General features: G+C 41.9%; 1 protein-coding gene across 1 annotated transcript in view; it reads left to right on the forward strand.

Moving 5' to 3' along the window:
* LIMCH1 (LIM and calponin homology domains 1) overlaps positions 1–25129 on the forward strand; it is a 180198-nt gene that overhangs the window by 83943 nt on the left and 71126 nt on the right. Inside the window, exon 4 of the mRNA XM_050895648.1 lies at positions 22824–22930. The gene's annotated coding sequence lies outside the window, so the exon portion shown is untranslated. The remainder of the gene's footprint in view (positions 1–22823; positions 22931–25129) is intronic.

Raw genomic sequence — 25129 nt, forward strand, 5'->3', positions numbered from 1 at the left:
ATGTCACTCTGTGAGAAAAGAAAAGGTTTCTGCCTTATCTTTTGTTTGACAGGGTTTAGGAGAGTTTGTAGCATTACTTCAGTTCCTTGAACAATCCCCACAGGAGCTCAGACACTTACTTCAGAGGCTGTGTGAAAGAATCTCACATATAATAGTAGGAAGTAGTCAAGACAAAGTTGGAGGGCTGAACTTTAGCTTGGATCTTGGCTCATGTTTCAGCACTACTGAATAAAAATCCGTGTACTGTGGCATCCAGTTTTCAGCTTGTGTACAGTCCTCAACTTTGTGACATTTGTATGATTTAGCAATGGAAAAAATAGCTCTGCAAAAGTCACCTGGTTACATGGTTATTGCACCAAGATGAACAGAACTGTAATGTGCTGTTTAAAAAAGCTTGTTCCTTTGAAAACAAGGTGGGTTGTTTTTTTTTTTCTGTGATTATTTTCCTAGGAAGTTTCTCTTGGCAAAGTGTTCTCTGGACACTTGCTATGAACCTTATTAAGAATAGCTACCTGTCTCCTGGTGCTAGTAATTTGCTCTTATGCTGTACTGTTGCATAAATTCCAGTATCTTTTTGATGTCATATGATGTCCCAAAGAAATTACAGCATTGTATTAACTTTCAGGAGTTTGTGCTTCTAATTAAGTTCAGCAAATTAGATCTTTTTTGTTCATGCAGATATGAACCTGAAAATAAAATTACAAGACCCAAATATAGGGCAGTGTGTTTCACAGAATTAAAAATATTTAGAGAAGATAGAGAAATACATGGACCTTTAACTGATGTGCATTATTTTTATCACTCATCCCACTCATACTTCAATGTTACTTTTTTCCCCTAAATTATCTTCTCATTCTTTCTTTTAATTTCTCACACTGCCTTTAATTCTTCATAGTACTTTCTCAAAAGAGCCTGCTCCTATTGTAATATCTAGATTCATAATACATGATAATTTCTGTTTCCTTATTTTGTACTGTTTCTTGCTGCTGGACAAATTCATTTGCCAGCACAATTGTATCCATAAAAAAGTCTTGCTGCGTAAGTTGTTGTACATGTGAAGTAAACAGAAGCAAAATTTCCTAACTGTCTAAAAACAGTAAGTTCTTGGCACTCACATCCCAAAAGCATTTTTGTGAATGTTGATGGAAAGCAAAGTGTCAACATCATAGCAAAATGCTGCGCAAACCATTCTGCCGTGGTTTCTGTGGATCTTCCTTGCTAAATGGTAATTGGCTTCTCTACACCGCCTGTGCCTGCTTTCAGTTCTGATGTCTGAATATTTGACTAAAACAATACTTAGGGTCTGGCCAGTGGTTCAGAGCAGCACTGTGTGCTTTGGCTCATCACATACTGTAATATATAGTGAATTCCTTCGCTAAAACAATAGTATCCTGAAAAAAAAAAAAAAAAGGTTTGTATCATTGTGTCCTGGTATGCTTCTGTTGTTTGGGGTTTTTTACCCCCCAAGCTTTCTAGACTCTGCCTTCAAATTCATTTTTCATTTAGATTTTCCTGCCTATTTGTTTTGGTGTCCTCTGAGCCAGATAGAGCTACCTTACAAAATTCCTATTTAATGAATTTAGCTGTATGCTGTACTCACAAACATTTCTAAGTTTCATGAAGAGTACAAAAGTGAACTAACAGGTGTTTCTTAACCAGGCTGTTTGTAAACAGAGTCTGTGTGCAACAATCTTCAGTGACTCTGTAGTTAATTCATCACAGAAGAGGAAAACAGCCATCAGTTCAAATTTGACAGGAAGCATAGAGGAAGCAGCATTGGTGGGGAAAAAATGAGATGCAAACCAATAAAAACTAAAACTTTACATTGAACTTCAGCTGTTTTGTTTTTTTTTTTTTTTAGACCGGATTGAAGGTTTTTATTGCTTCCAATTAACCATGCAAATGCTGTCCAGAAAGCATTGCTTTCTTCCCATTTAGAGAAAAACTAGTTAGTCAAATGCAAAACACAATGCTGGCATCTCATTTAGTATTTTATTGGTTGAAATGGATGTGCTTGCCTTGGTGCTGGGTTTGGCTCCAAAACTCTCATACTTTTGATGCTGGAAACTAATCATCAGTCTGACAGTAGCATATGTGCTGGAGATGTATTCCACTGCTGCACTTGGATTCAGCCTGTGTTTCCCAGGCTTCCAAGTTTGAACTCTAACCTGATGTATGGATGTAAGAGAGGCTGAAATAATAGGAAATTAATAAAAGTCATGAACTATCAAAAAAACTCTAAGGGAGGTAAATGAGCCCACCTTGTTTATTTGCTTTTGATGGTCTGAGCTGCGTTTAGCTATAAAGCGCACCCTCAGAGAAGTGAGTTCAGCCAGCTCCTAGTAGTCTTCATGTTCATCATCCCACTCTGGCTCGTTAGCCGTCCTTAACATCCATGAGCGGTCCCTTCTGTCCTCAGCTACCAGCTGGAGTGTTGTGTTTATGGTGGCTGGAGGCGAAACTTGAAGTGAGTGACACCTTGTTTGCTTCTGAATTGGCGGTTACTGATCCCTCCCAGGTTTCTGTGTGCTTCCTGCACCACTGGCCCCAGCCAGCACTCAGCCAAGGCTTCAGCAGACCAACCTCACTGCTGGCCTTAAAGTCCTTTCTTCTTCTGGGTGCTTCCTTCGCTGCAGTGCTTACAGTGCACTCAATAAGTTAAGCTGTTTGTTGGCTGGGACCACTACTCATCATGCTAAGGATACTGTCCCTTTCTGCCAGCGTCCAGGAATTTGTCCCTTGTTACAAGCTGAAGTCTCTCATTTAGCACCCAGGGCGCCCTGAACAGTTTCCTTGTTGGGTCAGGATGGTACCAGCCAAGATGGGTAAAGGTTTGTAGGACACGTGAAGGACAGCTGTGAACCATAGCTGCTGTGGACAGATGCAAACTTTGTCATGTTGTTGAGACCCATTCCCAAACTAGACTGGTTAGGATTCAAAGGTGCAGCAGTTTCACAGTCAGCTTAAGCCATGCCCTGAGCCCGGTGAGCTCTGTTGCTGAGAATGTCATGACTTGGTTTGGCCAAATGCTAGTAATATGTGTAAGCTCTTTGTGGCAAGGATCATCTGCTAGTCTGTTTTTGTCTAACACCTCACCCCATGAGGCCTGCTCCGTGGCCAGGACTCCTAGACAGTATGTTAATACCAATAATAAATAACACTTACAAAAATATCACAGGCATTCCTGTGTCATTCACAGTCTGTTTTCAGACTGCTCTCCCAACTTGTCTTCAACTGTGGCTTTAATCAATAGGTTTATAATTGGCTTTATTCACATTGCATAATTTAAAATGTTAATATGCAAATTCAGTGGTAAGGGGAACCTTTTCTGTGTTAAAACCAAGAGAGGATAGTCACTGCAGAGGATCTCCTTTTTTGATTATTGTTTTGTTTTGTTTTACACAGACACTGTTTTATTGCCCAGCCTTGAGAAGGGAAAGCCAACTATCGTGCTTTAGAAAAAAGTGCTTGATTAAAAGCAAAGAGTCTACCTGTTTTGGTGCAGTCAAGTGACTTCATACAGCTGTTATTTATAAAACTATATAAATAAAGGCTTAGTGTGATGATTGTTTACCTTTTTTTTTTTTTTTGGACATAGGAGGCTTAATAAAGTGAAGGATTCCAGGGATAACATTTGAAAATGGCAAAAAGAAAAACATTGCTGCTGCTGAAGCCCTAATGCTAGGCAGCTGAAATGTGAACTTGGCCTTATCATGGCATTAACCTTTACTATAAATGACAGAGCCTTTCCTCGGGTTGGGGAGGGCAGCTGGCTTCCAGGAGGAGCTCATTTTGTACCCGTGGAAAATGCAGGTTGCTTACTGGATTAATTTTTAGATTTGCTTTCAGATCCTAAAGTGTCCTTCTGCAAGTTCAGCCATTACTTGCATTATGTTGGTTTACTGACTGTAGTTGAGTGAGTATTTCAGAAATGGCAAGCTTTTGAAGAATAATCTCTAAGTATCTGTAAGTACCAGAAAAAAAATGATAGTAACAAACAAAATGCCATTTGCTATGTAGCTTAGGGCTGCACTAGATGAAGTGAAGAATCCAGTGCCTTCTTTGAGCTGTTGTCTTAGAAACAAAAGGCCTCCTGAGCAGAATGACTTAAACTCTTCAGGACAAATCCCACTGTTGAAGCTTATGACTTCTCTTAATAGTTGGGCAAAATACCACGTTCTGGAGGCATGTACCATCTTCAGGAGCTTTCAGTGGAAGTGTTGGATGCCCTGAGTCTGCGAATGTGTTGCCCGTGCCTTGTGATGAATGTGGCACTGTTGGAATTGTATCCAGGCACCTGCAGTCTTTGGGTAACTTCTGTTGCAAAATTGATTAGTTTGCCAATGAGGATATAAAAAGAAGCACTGAGCAGGTGTGCTGCATGTGTTTAGGCCAGCACACATAAAATAAGCAGAGCTACGAATATCCATGCCTTGAGGCTAAAATTAGTATCAGCTTTTGTACTTAACAAGAAAAACTAGACCTGAGGCTATGGTTGCTTTCAGCTGCTCCGAGTTTGACTTTCCTACACCTTCTACCATGCCAGCACTAGCACTCATATGGTTATTAGCTGGAGTGGGCAACTGATCTGGCTGAAAAATACCCTTCTCCTTCATCTTACAGCATGTAACTGCATGAGCAGGAGTGTGGGCAGGAGGGAAGGAAGAGGCTCACCAAGTTGGGGAAGGAGGTGTCATTTGATGAGTTTAAAGTAGTTCCGAAACCGCAGCTAGGGAGTTTAAACTTAGATGCAATCCTTAAGTTATTGGCCAAAATCGAAGGACATGGGAACCTGGGAAAATCTCATCCTGAAATCCCCAGTTTAAAGGTTGTCTGTGTTTAAAACTATACTTAGTAGTACTCTCACTCCCTAATTCTGGAAAGCCTCTCACAGGTTGGAGTCTGTAGGTCTGCGCTATAAATACCATCTCTGATCCTCAACTGTCTTTTTCAGTGACATGTAGCCTCTGCTGCAGGGAACAGCTAGATGCCAGTATTTATTTGAGAGACTGAGAGCTAAATTCAGTGTAAATGGGGTTGACCAGAGTAAGAATATTTGTTGCTACCCTGCATTCTCACAGCATCTGAGAGGCGGGTGCTGCTGCCCATAAAATCCACGTGATACGATCTGGAGAATGTTGATAACTGGGTAACAGTAGCACTGGAGATGTGAAAGGGGAGGGTGCCTTCCCAATAGCTCTTAACCTGACCAGTCCCAGGGAGGCGAGTGGGAACAAAAGTTTCCACAGTGTGGTCAGACCAACAGATCTGCCACCTCAAAATGGGCCAGAGAGGCTCAAGCTTCCTATTACCTTTTCCTCTTGTGAAAAGGGAGCAAGCATGAGTTAGCAACGGTCTGTTGTGACCCCGGCCCTTAGGCTGAAGATGGTGGCAGAAGAATGCTGTCTCTAATCCCCTTCTTGGCTGCAAATCAACTCGGTGAAGTCTGTTGCAGTTTACGTCTGCTAGCAACTGTTCGTACTGTTTCCATGCTGAAAACCTTTCCGGGCACTGTAAGTGGATTTCTGTCAGATGATGTGCATGTCGCTAGCAGGAGCCTACGTGCTGAATGCAGATGATGGAACGTGTCTCGCTCCAAAGATCACATTGCAGTTGTTTCCCTGGCTTAAAGCAAACAAGCAAAAAGGCAAACTAGTGGAAAACTAGTGCCTTAAAGATCCGTCCGCTGTTTAAGAGCCCAGTAAATTTCTCGAGTCCGGTGCTGTGGTCAAGAGTTCATAGAGGCTGAAATATCTGACACTGAAGTCTCCTTGCCTTCTGCATTCCTCAGTGCTCCTGGATTAAAGCCACTCGCTTCCTGCTTGGCACGGTGCTTTCCAATTGTAATGTGCTTCCTCTTAAATGTCCAGAGGTCTAATGATACTATTGTAAACCTGTTAAAATTAATGCTGCAGAGGAAGCAGCATAGTTAATTGCTTGTGCAAAAATACGGTGGTAGGCTGAACTATCTGACTGACGGACATCAAAGCCATTAACTATTAACCTTTTGAAAGCTGAATAGCCTTGTAATACTATATGGAAATCTGTCTCACAGCTTAGTAGGAGAATTACACATTCATTTCTGGACGAGCAGTATAATTAACGGTCTGAAAAATTAATATTGCAGTACAGAGGCAATCCTCAGCTATTTGAAGTGGTGTCCTTCTGTTAAAGTCCTTTCTCTTGCCACTTCTTTGTTTGCTTCTGCCTCCTCATCTTCATGCGGGAAGCACTGTTACTTAGACGGCGAATGTCTGTTTCTGTTTGGGGCAATAGTGTGCGCTGATTTATTACTGTGAAACATGTGAAAGGGAGTTCTCTTTTCAGACTTTTCAAGAGAGAGTATTGAACTTGCTAAATGTGTGCATGCATCCAAGTGTGTACTGAGTTCAACTCAGCTTTTTTCAGTCCATTCTGTACGCTCCTTCATCACCTTGGCTTTTCTCTTTGAATTGTACTAGTTCTCATGCATGATTTAGAATCAAGCTTGTGTTTCCCCATAAGGCCAATGGTAAACATTATGCTCCCCCCCCGCCCCGTTCTTTTCCTTTTTTGTGGAAATGTTGGTATTATTTGCTCTACTCTTACTGCAACAGCTAGAGAGATGTTACTTGACTTGGTGTGTTGCAAAGTCGTATCAGTGTATTGGGAGGCACATTGGACTGAGTGCCAGATGTGAGTCTCATCCTTGCACCTGTTGTGGGGCAACAAACTTCAGGCCTTAAACTGATAGCCTGGGCTGCTGGTGCTCTTGCTTCTTGCCTTTTATAACTGTTGGGTTGGTTGGGTGCTGTGTAGCTTGGCTGCACAGCCAACAAATCCCAGGGTGTTACCAAGCGTTCCTGGATATTTCTAATACCTTCTCTTAACGCAAGCTGCCTCGTCGCTGTTGCCCTTTGAATACCGTTTCTAGTTAGGTTGGAAGGAGGCTTGCTGTTTTTTCCAAAACCAGTCCTAACTTTACCACTCCTGCCTAGCAACAGCATTAGGGATCTTAGAGCTAATGCCTGCTGTTGGCTGAACATGTGAGTTGCCAGTAGGTCTTTGCATCCTCATCTTTGCATTCAAGCCCCAGTAATGCAGTCGTAGAGGTTCCTGTGAAGCTGCTTGGTGAGTGCCCTCAGAGAGAAGCTGCAGGCCTGACTGTCCAGTGACGGGCACGAGGAGATGGAGCCCAGTAGCCACAACTGTAAAAGCTCAAGTGTCAGTGGAACATATACTTACTGTGCAGGCAGCAGCTGAACTGTGAAGCGGCTCTGTTTCCTTGGCCAGCAGTGCGTGGATCAGGAATGCTGGTCGGTGGTTTTTGGTTTTAACCTTCCTGTCCTTCCTGTCTCCTCCTGACCCGCAGCCCACGGCAGTAAGTAGGACCACGCTATGAATGCTCTCCACCTCTTGAGCCTGGTTTTCAGACCAAAGCTGGCAGACCTGCTAGATAAGAAGTGTGACGTTTATGTATTAATTTCTGGAGTTACAGGGATCAGCCACAAAGTAGTAGCACCACTATACAGTATGTCCTCTGTTATTTAAAAGGGAGGACGGTGAATAGGTTCAGTTATTTGAGGTTTCAAGTAATCCAGGGCAATTTTCAGTGTAATTAATACATGTCAGGAATTTGACCCTTGTGGTGATAACAAGAAGTTCTGGATAACTGAGGTGATACTGTAAAGAAGTCGTGAAAGTTGTGCCAGAAAACTGTCTGCACAGGTCAGTAGCACAAGCTAACAAAATCTCTCAACTTCTGATCTAGAAAAGTAATTTATACAGCTTTTACTTGACATATGCAGAAGCAGAAAAAAAGCTTTCTTTTTGTATGATTCTCAGATGTTTTCTTTCATTGAGTTTCTCCTGTTACCCCTAAAGTTGTCAGACAGTAGTTGCTTCTTAAATCATAACAACTGCATGAAAAGTGTAACTTGAAATGTCCGAGAGTGCCACATGCATCAGACACAGACAGGCTGTTTTGCTGTGCTGTTTATTTTCAAAGAAAATACAAGCACATTTAAAAAAAACCACAAACTACTACTACAGGCTTGATACTATGTATTGGAAATAATGTATATTCTGACATTTCATAAAACAAATTATGAACAAATGCAGGAATTGCATCAATCATTGGCAAAACTAGTTGCAAACTGGTAAATCAAATGGAATGGTCCTAAGACAGTGCTGTCAGAGCTTTTTTAAAAGCCTATAAAGAGGCAAAGAGAGGTAAGTAAACAAATAAATGTTGTGCACCAAAAGAACACATAAAATTTGTTGCTAAAGTCAGTGTTCAGTAACAGACTTACGTAAAACAGAAACATGACATGAAGTTTGTCATAGGAGGCTGGGTTTTGTTTTGTTCTGGGTTTTTTGAGAAACAGAGCCAGGCTAGCTTGATCTTCCTTCTTAGTGCACACACCAGTATTTTTACCATGCTGAATAGTGGCTGGGTGGAATCTGATATGTCAGTGGACTAGAATTTTAGACAAGGAAGAAGCAAGATAATTACATCCTCTTGGAGAAGTGTTGCAGTCAAACAAAAATTTGAGTAAGCAAGGTATTAGCAGAATTATATTGGAATGGGCGATATTTTATCTTCAGCAATATCACACCAGTTGTTACTTGTTCTTTCATTCTAAAACAACCAAAAGAGCAGAAGTCAATCCAATATTATGATTAGTTTGAAGGGAGTTTAGAAGCTGTATCTTCAGATATGCCTGGCCTCAATTTCTGAGCGTCTCAGATCTTTGAATGATACAGTCAGCAGTGATCAAAATCTGTTTTCCTGCAAAGTAAGTATCAAGCTTACTGGTATAAGTCTCCTCATCCTTTTTGTGCTAGATGCTATATGGCATCTGAAGTCTCTGCCTTCAGAAGTTTGTAATTAAGAAACAAAACATAGATGCAGTTAGAAAGGAAACAGAGAAACAAGGTATTTGTCAGCACAGTGTTATCAGCAAACCTGGGATCTAACTGCCGTTGGCTCTTTGTAGGCATAACTGTAATGCAGAATTTTGGGGAAGATAATGGAGTAGTTCTAGTGAAATTTAGACGAGGCTACTCATAAGCATGAGGACTGAGCGTGAGAAAATATAAAATCCGAAATCTGCCTAGAGTCAGCACCCCCAGTATTAGACTAAGTTGGCTAGTTCCCAGGGGTGTTTGAGACCTTAAATGCTCTTTAGTCCTTACCCTCTGGTTGATCAGAGATTAATCACTTGCTTTTTTAAATACTATTACCCAATCTCTTGAGCCACCCAATCCTGATTAAAATTTACTTTCTAAAATATGATCTTAGAGAACTGAAACTCCTTGGATTCCAGATTTTTACATATTTTTTTGAAGAACTGTGAGTTCTTGGTGTTCTCGTACTTGCATCAAAAATTCTTGTAGATAGTTTATCTTCCCATGAGTAGTTCACCTTGCTTATTCTTTTGTTTGGCTCAAATTTGATGAACGATATTAGAAATCCAGCACTTAAGCCTGCGTACAAACTATTATGTAAGCAAATTGCAGACCAAGAACTTCAAAGACTGTGGTCAGTATTCTCCATCGCAGCTTCCATTATGATTTATTCTCTTTGTATAACAGTGTACAAATATTCTTGTCCTTTATAACTGTACAATACAAGTTGGAGGAATAAAAGTGCCAGACTGAGGTTAGGAAGCGGATGGGAAGTAAATAAGAGGAAAAACAGTCAACTGCTCTATTCAGGATAATGGAAGGTGGAGTTTGGGATATGCCAGAGAATGGAAAATACTGGATAACCTCCGTGTTGTGGGTGTGGGCAACTCACTGAACAGCCCACTTGGGTTTGGCAGCAGCATCTATCACCCTGGCTCGGCACAGCCACAGGACGGCCCTTGCAGGAGAGCTGCTCGACACCAGCGCCTTTCCTGTGTGGGGGTGAGTGGCCCAAAGGCATGAAATCAGCTTAGCAGTGCAGCATAGCACATTTAGGGATTTCCAGGTAGCCAAAAAGCCCCAGAAAGTGGGCGCTGCTCATGCGCTAGCTGACTCTCCAGGCTCGCTGCAGTGATACGCAGAGCATGAGGCACGCTGAAGCCCCTGTGCAGCTCTGGGCTGGCTGGCTGGCATGTACATGCACAGGTACACAGAGCATGTGTGCCCAGGGTCTGGTACCTCCTGGGTGGTTGGGCTCCCTGTGCTGCAGTCTGGGCAGTGCTCCTGCATCACCTAGGGTGGTTGCATAGCTCTGTAGCCCCTGTATTTGGATGGGGCTGCATCTGTTGACCTTGTAAACCCCAGGTAGCTCTTAATAGGGTCTCCAGATGTAAGGGCTGATTAGCTTCAGTGCAGTGCTGAGCCCCAGCTGGGTCCATGCATTCAAGCAAGGCAGTACTGCGTCTGATGAATATTGCCCAGTTGCTAAGAAGGGCAGTGTAGAGATGCTTGCCAAAGCCAGTAAGTCCCGCTGGCCTTGAGCTGATTTTGGGTAGCCATGTGTAACATTTGCGTTCTCCAGAAATCTGCGCCTGCGGGAGTGGTTTGGAGACACATGAGCTGGCTGGGGACTGGGGCTCTGCAGTGCTTTAAATCAGCTAAATTGCTGGCGGCTTCTTGTTGTCTCTGGAGCTAGTACAGCTGCTTTCATGGCCCGTGAAGCCTGGCCTAATAATCTTGCTGGACTCTACTGGTTTGCTGTCTAGATACACCTCTCTCTGATCAACCAACTGAACTTTGAGTCCCTCTGTTGAGGAAAGGAAAAAATCATATTTGCTTTAAATTTACTTTTTTCCTTTATACACTGTCATCAGCTAAGTTTTACCTCGATCTATATAATGTGGCTTTAAATTGCAAAAGTTTTCAGAAGTAGCAGGTGAGGAGTTGGAAGCTTGTTGTTTGAGGGTGCATGAACACCTCTGCTAGCCTTATTTTTGACTGTTCTGAGCAGGAGCCACTGGTCATACCTAGGTAGGCTGAATTACAAGCACAGTCTGGCTGTTTTCCTCTACAAACAAAAGGTAATCTCAAGTCTGGTTAGGACAGAAGGTAGGGTATAAACCGACATTTTAGGAATAAATTATCAGTGATAGCTAATTTGTTTCCCCTTTCTTTTCCCTCTGCCAACAAATGCGACCAGCTATTTCTGCCTTCTCCACTCCTTAGTTCCAGTTCCTAACACTTGGTGTGGTGCATGTATTCATCTTCCTACCCTTGTGGCTTTGTGCATTCCTAGGGGAGAGAGGATGTAGCAGAAGTATGGCTCAAATACACCTCTAGCATGTTGACAGTAAACAGAAGAACAGGAATATCTGTGCTGTAGGAGGAGAGATCCTTTATACTCTGCTGCCCAGAGGAACCAGAACCAAGACATTGTGAAAGTGCTGGGAGAAAGCCTTGCAATGGGAATACCCTGTATTAAAGAAGAGTTCCTTTCTTTCCCTTGTTTTAATCGTTTATTTTATGGCCATAAACTTGAGGAAATTCTGCTTCTTAAATACAGTATATTATTGTACTACTTTTTTTTTTCCTCCCGAAAGCTCAGTCTTCACAACTGTAAACAATTATGGCATCCAGACATAATCCACGAATCGTGCTTTCCAAATAGTCCTTCAAAGGCATATTTGCACAACCTCTGTAGACTTAATCAACAGTAGTAATTTAAGTTGGCTGTTCTGCATAGTCCATCTAAGTTTGCAGCTACCATAGCTTCATGAATAATTGTTCCAATTCTTGAATTATATCTGGGGTATGCTTTACTGATGGTTGAAAAGGGATGGAAAAGAAATCACTGCCAAACTATCGGGTAGTTCATCTTGCCTTGAATATTTACCATTAAAAAAATTCCAAACTGGAGATATTCAAGATGACTGACAGTTATGGCCATGCTGCCTAGACAACAAATGTATGTTTTCAAATCTGAGAAAGAAACAACAGATAGATGGATTGAGTGTTGTGGTATTTAGTAATTTAGGCAGTTACACTATATATGGTCAAAGTTAAAAATAGGCACTGATTTACTTAGCATCTTTTTGCACAGATATTTTGGTTGTCTGTAAAATGTACTTGCAGCAAATTGAAAATTATTGATTTTCTTCCTTTTCCTCACTGAAATCATTCTAGACATCTAAATGTGAAAGCTTTCTATTTATTTTTTTTACTGGAAGTAAAAACAATAAGGTAGGTTTCCCAACTGGAACGTGCTGGAACTTCATTCAGTACAAAAAGCCAATTAAAAAAAAAAAAAAAAAAAAAGGCTGTTTTTTGGACTTGAACAGCTTCTTTTAGAAGTATTTGCAAGGAAACCCCAACCTGTACATTCAAGAAGTCCAGTATGTTTATGTAATGTTGGCATGAAAATGCAAAGCTGTGAGTGGGGGGAAAATGTATGTCAGGTATCATATAACAGCAGTAAAGAGATTTCTGATGTTTATCAAACTTTGAACACCACAGATTATTAAAACATATTCTTTGGCAATAAAGAGTAGATGTTTAATTTGAAAGGAGAAATGGAATTTGTTGCTTTTTTTGCAGAGGTCATGAACTGAGCAGGAATGAGTCCTCCTTGGCGGTTTCACTATTTTGCTGTTTGCCTTGGGGAGCAGAGATTTGGTCTGATTTTAACAGCTACTGCCAGGCCCCTGGTCCCACAGGCAGCTCTCTTGCATCTTTTGAGGCCCACCTACAGCAGTTGTACTTGGGCATTGGGATGCAGAGGCCCTCCAACAGCTCCGGCTGTGTAGTATCCTGATGCTTGCATAGCGGATTGCCGTCTTTGCTGAGAGAAGTCAGAGTATTGGCCAACTGTTACTATTTGTTGGCTTTAAATGGAAGATAGCTTTGCTTAATATACCAGGCAAAAGAGAACATACCACGTAAAAGAAAGGGGCAAGAACAAGAAAGTAAAGTCATGTTAATAGTAGCTGCTGTAATTAGAAGAAGTGTAATGAGTCTGCCAGACAGGGCTCATACATTCACTTCCAGAGGTTTCATGTAAAATTGATTTTAATTTTAGGTACCAGTTTCTTTTGTACCTTTACAGTTTGAAACCTTAAAAATACATTATACAAAATTTCAGCTGTTTTCTGGCCTTGGATGTTCAAAGCTTTGTGCTCAGCTAGTTCAATACAGCTGGATGCAGCAAAACTTTTCAAATGAGATTCATCATGCACATATTTCCATAAAAATCCTGTATTTTCTGGGATTGTACACCTTGAATGAAATCAAGTGCCTGAGTAGGAAGACAGCTGATAAATGACCAGGGGAAAGTAAGAATGGAGGCTATAACTCCAGTATAGCTTTGTGTCTATGATTAATTAGCTTCTTGTGTATCAGAAAAGCATCGGGTGTAAATCTCGCTATTGCTCATTTCCAGTTACTTTTTTTGTCCTTGCCATCTGCTTTGGATGTAGTGAGAGAGGAAAACTAGAAACAGTCTGTAGTGATCACTACAGTATTTTTCAGATAGTCATCTCTGAATATGCATGCAGGTGCACTGATTATGCTGTAAGTTAGCTATATTGGTTCATAATAGATTATGCTGGTCAGGTAATTAATGACCCTCAGACACACCTTTTCAAGTGGACAGGTTCATGATGCACAGGATTTTTCTAATTTTCCTTCTCCACTAGCCCCACTCCATCCCAAAGGTCCTGTGGCAAGTTGCATCTGATGGTTCCCTGCAGCTGGTTCCCTGGAATAGCCAACACTGCTCTTCCTGGAAAAGAAGGTTATTTTCACAACAGTCAAGTCAAAATATAGAAAGCAGGCATTGGGTAACAGTGCCCTAAGATATCAGATGTGATCAAAGGGATCCCATGAAGCTTGGAATGTGTAGGCAGAGAAAGGAAGGTAGGGTATGTGAAAAAAGGTAGTATCTTTTAGTAGACCTGCTAATATAATTAAGGAAAACATGGAAAAATTTTAGCACATAGGTTTGCTTCGCATAGGTAATCTTCATTACCACTGTAGTACAATATCTTAGCAGGAACACATACATAAATAGCTTTTGAGAAGCATCTGTTGTGCCATGGCTTAACACAATTGCCTCTACAGCAGTCAGGAAAGGCAAAAGTTTTTTCAGCAGTGTTTGGTTCTAGTTGATGGCTGTACATAACGCACAAAAGGCTCGTTTGTGTTGGAGCTTAAGGTATTTGCAGGGTTCCTTTGGATTACCCCAGAGGTGTACTTTTTGGGTGTAGCACCCAGGAGGTAATTCAACTTTATTCATCTATGAATTTCTTTTTTCTTTTTTTGTATGCAGCATGATAAGCTTTAACAGTATGTCTAGTGAAAACTGTACTCTCCTATATTTAATGCTCAGGTTAGTTTCTTCGGTGGTCCCATTGCTTGGACCCCCATGACTTACAGACTAGTTTTGTTTTCACAATATCTGGTGTAGTAGTTCTTATGACTTGTAACTCTAGATCTAAAGTTTATGTATTTTTTTGTCTACTTGAAGCAGTTTGTTTGAGATGGCTGCCTTTGAGATCTCCTAAATCCGTAGTCTGACTGTGTACTTTCCTTAACACTTTATTGTGTCCTGATAATTACACGCAAATAAACCAAACTTAGAAAACAGCATGTTCTCCTTAGTTGTGAATTTCTTGCCTGTTTTTATATTTTGCTGTAGGGCTCAGTTGTGGGGGCAGTGGCCACAGGGATGTGCTGAGAACAGAGAGTGTCCAGTTTCCCGAAGAGGATGTCCTAAGGGAAACGTTGTGGCATTAACCTTGGTTTTAGGGTTCCTTGAAATCTATGTTTAGGTTAGTCATACTCCCAGCACACATAATGTGAGTGCAAATAAAGGTCAAATTTGTCTTCATGACCTTTTTTTCCCTCCTTCAGATAGACAGCACAACTATTGCTAGAAGGATGGGTAAGGAGGGATAGACGCCACAGATGCTGAGCTCCGGTTGCACTGAGAATATTGCTGTTGTGATGTTTCTTTCATTCTCATCTTTTTTCAAGCTCTTTCCCCAACCTGCTCTGTGCTAAGTTTTGTGTTGACCCGCTTCATAGCCCAACCAACAAGGCAGAGTGAGGTAAATAAGAGTCCTTTCTATTGCTGCAGAAGGAACCAGGCTTTGCTTTTTTGGTGGTGTCTCCCATGTTGTGTTTTTACCCATCTGACTCTGGATTTGCAAGGTGAATTCCCAGCAGCTTCTAGGAGTGCTTGGCTGCACTTCACTGTATGTGAGCGTGATTTTAATCCTGTCCTTGGAGAGCTTTATTCATCAAAAATGTGAAAAGTGGGTAACAGAAGAAGTCATGAAACTGAGGCTCAAACCCTCACAAGCCCAGCACTGTGATCTAGTACTTAAAAGCTGTGGAGAGGGGTTGGCAAGGAAATGTCCTCTTCCTTGGCCATAGTATGGCTGTTACCATAGAATATGGCATCCGATAGGAACCCCGTCTCCAAGACTGGGTGACATGTGACATCTGGCTGACATCTGGCTATGATTTCATCAGCATCAGAGCCAGTGAATAGCCTGGAAATGCTCTGGGCTTTTTTCCCTGCCTGCCTATGTTCTGTCTTCATCGCTGTAAACAAAGCCATCTTACTGTGGGTGTATCTTGGGTTTGGCAGATTTGAGGGAATACACATCATCTGATTTCTCTCTCCTCCAAAGACAAGGATGTTGACTGAGCCCCCATTTGTTTATACGTTTTATTTGTGCCTTCAGGGATAATGACCTGATGCAGCAAGGAGAACTATCAGGACCTACTTAACTAGTGAAGTCATAGGGTCAGCCTTGTGCTCGTACTGTGTGCACCCCTCCCACCCCCCGTGGTTTGCTGTTGTCTGTTGAGTTGAAGGCTGCTCTTGCTCATGTTCTTTTGTATGGTCCCCTCCTTTTCTCCTCTCTTTCCCTGTTACCCTTCTCCTTTCCTGTCCACAGTGTCTCTTCCCTCCTTTTGCATCATACCATGCTGCAGGGATTTTAAGCTCGTTTTAAAAATTTGCAGAAATAAGATACATCATCCATTCTGTTCAACACCCAGATTTCACCCTGTACCCAGCATGAAATTTTCACTACCTGCCCAGGATCTGCAGTGCCATTTTGTATTCTGAACTCCTTGCATTTGCCTTTCATTATATGCAATGTGGCCATTTCTGTTTGGGGATTTTAGTTATAACCATCATACAAATGATAGCAATACACTGCATCACATAAGAGACTTCTAAATGTGGCTGAAATTTGTTACAGGGCAAATGTCTTAAAAGCAAATAATCTGATGGTGAAGGGCAGATTTAGGAAAATGCCAAAGACAATTTCTTGAGTAGTGCTGCTGTACTTCTGATTTTCTCAAAGAATTGCAAGCTTTTAATTTTCAATAATGTGCTTTTTGATATCCGGAGGACAAGTGTACTTACAATTTGATTTGCTTAATGCTTTTCATTTATTTTGTGCTTGCTTTTTAGACACACCCCACACCCCACACACACCCCCCCAATTTTTATGGCATGATTTTAAGGGGTTTTTGTTGTTGCTTATTTTCAGTTTGTTAATGTAGATTGAATGTGCTCATGTTTTATATGAAACTAATGATTGGGACTATTAGCGAAAGATTTTGCTGGATGCCAAAAATGCTGCTAAGAGCAGCTCTCTGAAAAGATAAATGGAGGATGTTCTTTCCTTTGCCCAGCTTTCCCTTCACACTATCAAAGGAGGATAAGTTTTGTACTACCAAAGTAGTGTAAAGTAATGGTATCAAAGTTGTGCACTATCTTCTTGCTCCTAGGTACTTGCAATTTTCCGACCTAGTAAGCCTGATTGGAAGCAGCAGGATCTAAGCACCTTGGTAGGAATTTGGCACTTCCAGCTAGATCTTTGGGGTCTGGTACTGAACATCTTCTGGCAGTCGTGGATACTATCCAAAGATTGCTTAGGGCCACGTTTGGGGTTTCTGGTATGTTTTGTGTAGTTGCAGTATGCTCCCAACAGACCCATTTTCTTCACAGGGTTTTTAAAGGTGTGGTTTTTGCCTTTTTGCTACGGGAGCGGGGCTGTTGTTCGAGGAGACGCATCTTTTCCTTGTTGATTGCCCAAAAAGAAGCAGAAAAAGGCTTGGCTTTCTTTGCAAAGACAGTCTTCGCCGTCTTCTCTGCTGAGCTCTTAAAGGTGTACTGCTTGTCAGGCTTTGTGGCCTGCTGGTGCTCCCGGCAAGCCCGGCCCTTCTCCCCGCTGTTCCTGCAGCCCTGCCCTCGGAGTGGTACAGTCTCATCCCCTGCCAGCGTGCGTTATTCCGGCCGTTTAATCATCTCTGTAGTTAGTCTCCGGGCCTATTTTGTTTGCCCTAGGGGCTCACCCGATTCCCCGCACGGCGATGACTCTCCTCCTCTGCCCTTCCGCCGCTTTCTGCCCGTGCGGGTGCCGGGAAGCGCGGCTGGGCGGCGGGAGCGGAGCCAGCCGCCCTGCGCCGGCCCGGCCGCCTCTCACGGTTTCGGGGTGGTGCCCGGGGCCGCGCTGCCCGCGCTGCCGCTCCGGCGATGGCGGTGGGTGGAGTTCGGGGTTTGCGGCCCCCGCCGGCCGCAGCTCTGCGGCTCCCGGCCGCTCCGGCCGGCCGGCTGGCTGTCGTTCCTGCCGCTCCGCAGGTTCGCGGCGCTTTGGGAGGCGAGGGTCGGGTCAGGCTGACGGGCTGGTAAGTCCTGCTTTCCCTCCCTGCTCCCGGGGTCGCTCTCTTTCTGGTTTTTTCCCTGTGTAGGGTTTGATTTTTCGTGAGGTGAGGGTATTGTGCGCCAGAAGCCTTTTGGGGCGTACGCAGCCTTGTCTCCCCTTGCTGTTCTGGTGGAGCTTGCCTTCAGTTCTGGTGTGGTGTCATCCTTCGTCTTCTGGAGAGTAAGCATCCTAAGTTTCCAAGTGAACGTGTCCTGGCTACGATCGAGTTCCTTCCAAATCTACTGATGTGGAATCTGCCACGGAAAACAACATTTTGTGAAGTGTAGTTTTACTGTATATACAGTAAAGCATACTGTATAAACAGTAAAACATATACATATAGTAAAACATATACAGTAAAGCGTATTAGATAAATAGTAAAACATATATACATGTGTGTATGTGTGTGTATTTTTTTATAATATATATATATATATATATGAAAAGTTCCCAGCCTTTCTCATAAGAGTTCTTTCCTGGTGGACTTGAACTGAATATTTCAGTGTTTCCTTTCCATCTGCTTGTGAATCGGTCAAGATCCATTGCTTTTATAAAAATAAATTATCACCACTAATTATTTAAATAAAATGGAAAAATGAGGGAATTAGGAAGAAATGTTGAGAGTAAACAAAAGGCTTTTAAGAGTCTGTATTGGAAATTGCTCAGAAAAGCAGTCTGGAAATATATATATATATTTTTAGAAATCTTCCAATTTATTCTGGAACGGGAAATTTCAGCATTCCAGAAATGAAAAAGGCCACCTGTTTGTCCGCAGCTGTCCTGCAAAACAGCCCGGTGCTACTGGCAACTAATAATATCTCCAGCTCGCAGAAGTGGCATGCGCTTGGCATTTTATTCAGCGTTCTGTGCAGACATACAGCTTGGTTTGCTTTTGTGTTTCCCGAGTTTATCTGTATATCTCGTCCAGGCCATGCAGTAGCACATCTGACAAATGATGGTTCCGCAGCGATAAGCTGCAGGTCTGATTTGCAGCGCGAATACAGTGAGAATATTTTGTATACTACTGTGGCAGATGAAAGGAATGGAAGTGGGCCAAATTCAAGCTGCTTGCCATTGCATCTGATCAGCAGATCCTATGGAGAGAATTTGCCTGCTGTGAATATTTGATTCTCGCTAGCTTCAACTATCTTGTGTGTTGGCAGTGCTACTGTGTGAATTTGCGGTGGCTTTCCAGGGTGTCTGTCCTGCACAACTGCCAATTTCTGTGGGTTTTTTTTACAGGGTTCAGGATTTTGTGCTCCACTTTGTGTGTGAGGAAAATGACTTAATGCTGTACAGTGAACATTTTTTCATATTTATAACAAACGGGTTATCAGTCTTTTTAAAACAGCAAAAAAACCCCCCCAACATTACAAGCGAGCAGCATATTATTTCTTCCTCACTCCCTTCGCCTTCATGGAGGTGTAACCCCTCTGCGTCCCATTCTCTGTGCATTACCTGCAGGTGGTTGTCCTGGCAAAATGATTTTGTAGAGGTGAGTCTGTCAGGTTACACACCAGAATGGATGAAAAGGTGGCGGTGTTGAAATGGAGTTGTGAAAGCAGGAGCAGCTTTCCCTTCCTTCCCATGCATCCTTCCAACTCAGTTCTCAGGGAGTCAGTGCTCCACACCCCTGTTTGTCCATCCCTGCTCCTCCCTGGCCCTTCTTGCTGGTTTGTGGCTGGCTTGGCCTGAGAGTTCGTAATGTTTTGTGTGTTGGTTAATTTTTCGGTTCTGACATTCAGTATGGCAAAACATTTACATTAATTTTTGCATTTCAAATACTTACAAGTAAATGACATTGCTTATAATGCTGATCTAACAGTAACTGTCAGGACTCTGCGTAGGCAAGCAGAAAAGGGTTGGGGTTTAACCTATCAGTGTATCCTGTGCTTGTGTCCTCTGTCTGTCACCACACTGAAGCATTTGTCTTCTGTAAGCAGCCTGTTTAGAGTTTATGTCATTTTATAGATAAAGCATAGATAAAATTTTATAGATATCTATACATTATAGATTTATAGATAATAGGTTTATAGATGTCTATAAATATCTATATTTATAGATATAAAATTTTCTAGATAAAAAAATAGATAAAATTTGCAAAAGAGATCTAGACTGTAATCTGTAAGCTCGCTTTTTCTCTGGGTGTACGAAGGAGAAAACCCAGAAGAAGATTTTTGATTTAAGTCGTGTGGACTGAAACCCAGAGGAGCCAGCAGGAGACAGTTGCAGGTCCTCAGGGGCTGTAGGAAATGACGTGCTGACCAAGTGACCCATCCTCCGTCTACTCCAGTTCTGCAACTGCAGCAAGTAACTGCTCAGAGAAAGGCAGTATCATCTCCATTTAATGTATTGAGGAAATTGTGTGTTAGTGCCTTGTAGGGGCTCCCAGAGGGACTGAATTCTGGTCGTGTGTCTTTTGAGACCACTGTAAAAGATACTGCCCTGTTAACGGAGGCATGGCAGCTGGCCGTGCTGCGATCCTTGCCATTGCAGTGTGACCCATTTGCGTGACCTATTTAACTCTGCCAAGTTTTAAGGAGCTGGACAGGCATGTTAGGTGTGTGTTTTCAGTCCCTTATTTAAGGTAAGCATGTCTTACATTGCTGCTTGTAAACCTTTCCCCTCCCCCCCCCCTTTTTTTAGTTTCTTTAACAGCAACAAAGAAGTGGCACTTTAGAATAGGTGACTACAAAAAATGAGTAGTTACAGCGAACAGATATGGAACTATAATTTCTCTAAAAAATGTAAGCAAAATTTTCTGAGAACTGAAGAAACTAGGACTTGGCCAATGCAAGGTGTAGTAATCCCGAGAGAAAGCTTTGCTGGGAGCTGGGTCTTTAATGATAAGACTCCTTTCTCCTTTCAGTGGCTTAGGAGTGTTGTTCTCCAGTGTCTTCGTAGACCTAACAAATACGAATTTCAGCTGTACTGGAGGAAATCAGGAAAAGTTTAGGTTTGCAGCAGTATGAGATACGTTTTGGCTTGGGGATAGGCAGCCTAGGCAGGTTTACCTGAATATCTGTCACTTGAAAACAATTTGTTGTGTGGGGTTTTTTTAATCCTTTTAAACAAATTGCCATATTTAGGAGCACTGGGAAATAAAAACTATGAGATTGTTAACAAAAGCAAAAACTTCTTTCAGTGCTCACTGATTGCATCTTGTTGGAATGCATGGTTATTCGTGCCCATACAAGGTACCAGCTTTCTGAGGAATTGTTTGGGTGCTGGTGTTAGTGACTGTTGGCAAATGTTATTTTTATGATGACCATCAAAATAAAAGCATGTACGAAAACGGGCATAGGGTTGTGACACTGGTTTTTCTGAGAAGTGGGCATTTGTTCATCAACAGAAGAACCGAGTTTCCAAACTACATGGCTGCCAAATGGCTGATATTTTTGTTACTGCTTATCATAACTTGGATGGGAACTTTTGGCATAAAGATGGGTGCAATTAGTTATCCCCGAGTTCCCCCTACTTTGATTGTTTTCTAAACCTATTAGGTTACTGTGTCCTGTGTGTCCTGTATATTTTTGTTAGGAAATATTGTTAGGAACTTTTTTTTTTAATGCTTTTGCATTTTTATTAGATTTACGCATTGCTCCACCCACCATTTGGAAGTGACCAGAACTGTCCTCCATCAAAGGCTAAACACAAGAGTTATTCACGTTGCAGTTGGAAAAATTATAATGCAAACAGTAAGCCAGATGGGGAATTTTACAAGCAACTTTTCATGTCGTGAATGATGCCGTCTCTCTGGGTTATGGGCTCTCTGCTCTCTCGATTGCTGTTCCTTTCCCCCTGGCTCCCCTCCAGAGCTGTTAAGTTTCAGCCAGGGAAGAAAGGGAGATTTGGACTCCTCTAAATTTCCAAGTCCGTATTTTTTTGCGGTGTGGCTGGTGACAGTGAGCTTTGTGTGCGAGAGCGTTGGTATGCAGAGAGCTGCAGCGATTAGCATGCTGATCACTGCGCCCCGACAGAATAAACAGGGCTGCTATGGCCGTGCCACCCGAACAAAGGCCTGGGAGCAGAAGTGGGGAGAGCCCTGCTCGCGAATCCTGCTCTGTCACACAGGGTGGGCAAGAGCTGAACACTGCCCAGGCTCCTCTGCTTCCCAGTTGTTACAAAAATGGAGGTCTCTGCCACACGCTGTGGTTCTGCTCCTCTCTAACTCTTCACGTGGCAGCTTACCTCCAGTTGGAGGTTTGAGTTGAGAGGCCTCAGAGAATATCAAGCTCTACATTATATCCTTACTTGTCCACACATCTACCATTGCAGTTGCTGATCTAGCAATGTATGTATCTAAAAACTTGTTCTCTAGTGACCTTCAAGGTTTATCTGCATAAGAAAGATTCACTGGTTCTGTAAAAGGGGGGCAGTGTACATGCATATGTGTAAGTAAGTATAAGACATATATTAGATGTATATGCACACATACAGATTTAATCCCCTTGGTGCAAACCCATGTGTCATCACTCATATTTGGTTTGAAAGAGGCTTATGTCAGTTTGTGCGTAATCTTTTTTAGTTATTGATTTTTATTTTTTACACTCTTAAAAGTGTAAATCCTCCATAAAAAGTGTTACAAAATTGGTGTTGTTTCTTCTTACAGACAGTGGTCATGTAAAGTGTAGCTTAAAGCATTTTATTTGGGGAGAAGACACCTACCTCTTTTCCCAGTGGCTTCTGGCTGATTAAGGTTGGAGAGGCAAGAGACCAGTTGTGTTAACTAGGAGTAACTGGCTTGTTTGTATCAACAAGCAAAATGTTTTCTGAACAAACTGCTTGCTTAAATGGTGGTGGGCTGTTTCATATCTACCCTTCCCGCTCCCTTCAGAAATCTTTTCTTTTCTGCCCCGTAATACGCTGAAGTTATGTTGGCAGCCTACAGCAGTAGGTGGGGAAATTGGCAGGGCTTTTTCGGTTAAAGAAGTTGCCAACATCTGGGTTTGGAAAGAGAAAAGTCAACAGGCTTGTTGCAGTTACATATCTTTAAAAAAAAAAAAAAGTTTCATATTTATCTGGTTTTCAAACAAAACATATATTGACTTCTTAAATTATGTGACTGGAAATGTCTTTGGTTCTTCATTTAGCTAATGATATGACTGTTCGTGAGCTGTTAGAGAGAGATTGGTTCAGTAGGGTTATTTTTTTTCAATGAAGAACAGTTAAAAGGTTTTGGGTTTGGTTTTTTTTTTTGTCTCTTTTCAGGATAATATCATCTTATTCTTAAGAGGCTGCAAAGAGCTGGGACTTAAAGAATCTCAGCTTTTTGATCCTGGTGATCTGCAGGACACATCAAACAGAGTAACCATCAAGTAAGTACAACAGCAGTTTGCGATTAGCATGTTACAACCTCAGATGCATGTGATGCAATAGTAAATATTTAAGGATGAGCAAAAAGGCTATAGAACTGTCATTTGTATAAAGCAAATAGGAAGCTGAGGTTTGGGAAACCTTCAGCGCTGGGAAGAATACATTGTTCCCTTCAACAGGCTTTCTCTAAGGGCTGTTATTTTTCCCAGAGAGATCAACCACAGCTCTTTAAAAATACTGTTTTAGTTAAGCAATGAGATTCTGTGGGACTTAGGGGTTTTCCTGACTCTAAATTGATGGCATTCTTTTTTGTCTGTCCAACTAATGAACTATGTAGACTGGGGAAAACACAGCTCTGTTATTTCAGATTAAACTGTTTTGAAGATGCATTATAGGACATTTATAGGCCTCTCAGACTCTACAAGGTGCAGACATGAGCACAGTCTGTTTATTTTCGAACAAGAGCTGCAGGCTGGGACACGATATTTGGACTGAGGATGTCTGTGTGCACTGTGTGGACTGGAAATGCCACAGTTTAGATACTTTTTCACCAAAGTCACACACTTACTACCACACAAATTACCACATGCATATTAAGAGATTCTCCTTCCTAATACTTAATTCACGTTTTTGGGAGGGTGAAGTGATTTTTTTAAAATCTCCTTTCAATCAACAGCTTTTTAGCCATGGTATGTGCACATCCCTCACTGCAAAGAGTATTAGGTGCTTAGACTCTAATGCCTCTATTTTCAGCATTTCACCCCACAAAGTGATTTAAAATATAGATGTGAAACTAGCACAGAAAGAATTACTGACTTGCCTAAGGTCACACAGAGCAGGCTTGAATCAAAGTCCATATGGTCATAGGTTGAGGTCTTAAATAGGAACTGTTGTGCCCTTCAGGGAAGACTTTGTCATCATGGACTAGAGGAGCAGAAGCAGTGAAACTGTATTTTTCTCTTGTTTATATTAATGACAATCAAGCTCCCGACCCCCCAAAAGCAAGAGCACCCCACACTTTCATAAAATTAACAAAATTTGTAATTGGTGTTATTTAGAAGTTTTCCTGAAATGTTTGGGTCTATCATGTGTAATATTAAAAAGTTATTGCCCTATAGACAAGCAAATACTGCTGAGTTGGTTGAATGGCCTTGTTTCATTTGGCCAAAAAGATTTGGCCAAAAAGATCACTAATGAAATCCTGGTCAGACATATCCATTTTAGAAAAGTATATGGAAACAATTTACTAAATTTCAGCGGCATTCTATTTATTTTCCCTTCTGGCAGTGGAAGCTGGGCAAGTTTTCATGGTGTTCAAGCACTGTCTGGGAAAATTCAAAGGTTCTGAAAATCAAATTGGCCACTTTCCTTGTTTTAAGGAATAGTCTCCCACTTTTTGCTCCTTTCCAAGTTTCTGGCTCTAATACGAGGTTCTTCTCACCTGTACATACCAGTGAGAGGGGGCCATGTAACTTATTTCTTCTAAATCTGTTAACATTGCAATGAAAAGAGGTTCTTCACAAAGTCCTGTAAAATCATGACAATGAGTGGCTGGAGGGAGTCACAAAACAATCCCTAATCTCCATATAAAACCCTAATCTCCATATGAAACCAGAGAGAAAGGATCTGTCTGATAAGAAGCTTGATCTTTTGGGGTTGAGGATGGTGGAGTACCTCAGAGGAGACAGGTTGAGAGGCTGGGACTAGCAGGGAGCTCCAAGGAGAGCTGTCCAGCACGTAAGCAAGTTAAACCAGGAGTAATAAACTCTGCGGATCTGGCTTGGCCCTCTGCTGAATATTATGCTAGATAGATGTGAAGTGTCTCACTGGCATGGATTCCACACCCCCCCCCCCCCATCAACACTTCAGAGAAAGCAACTGTGGAAATGAGCCACATGTTTTCCTAGCACTGTCCAGGTTCATGCTGAGTAACTGAGTTGAGGTGTACAAGCCAAGTCCATGACTGTTGTAGAGAAATATGTTCAAGACTGTCTTCTGCTAGCTAGTTCCCAAAGCATGAAGGTGATTTTTTTTTTTTCCCCCTCTTTGAAGACTTTTGGGTGTTTTTTTAAACATGGAAAAATGGTATTTGTTCTGTGGTAAAGGATGAATATGGCATTATTGCACATGATTAAGATAATGACATTTTTAACCAATTTTTTCATATAGATTTTAATTGAGGTATGCATTAGATCTATTTT

The sequence above is a fragment of the Gymnogyps californianus genome, chromosome 4 (genome assembly GCF_018139145.2).
Source record: "Gymnogyps californianus isolate 813 chromosome 4, ASM1813914v2, whole genome shotgun sequence".
NCBI classification, from domain to species: domain Eukaryota; kingdom Metazoa; phylum Chordata; class Aves; order Accipitriformes; family Cathartidae; genus Gymnogyps; species Gymnogyps californianus.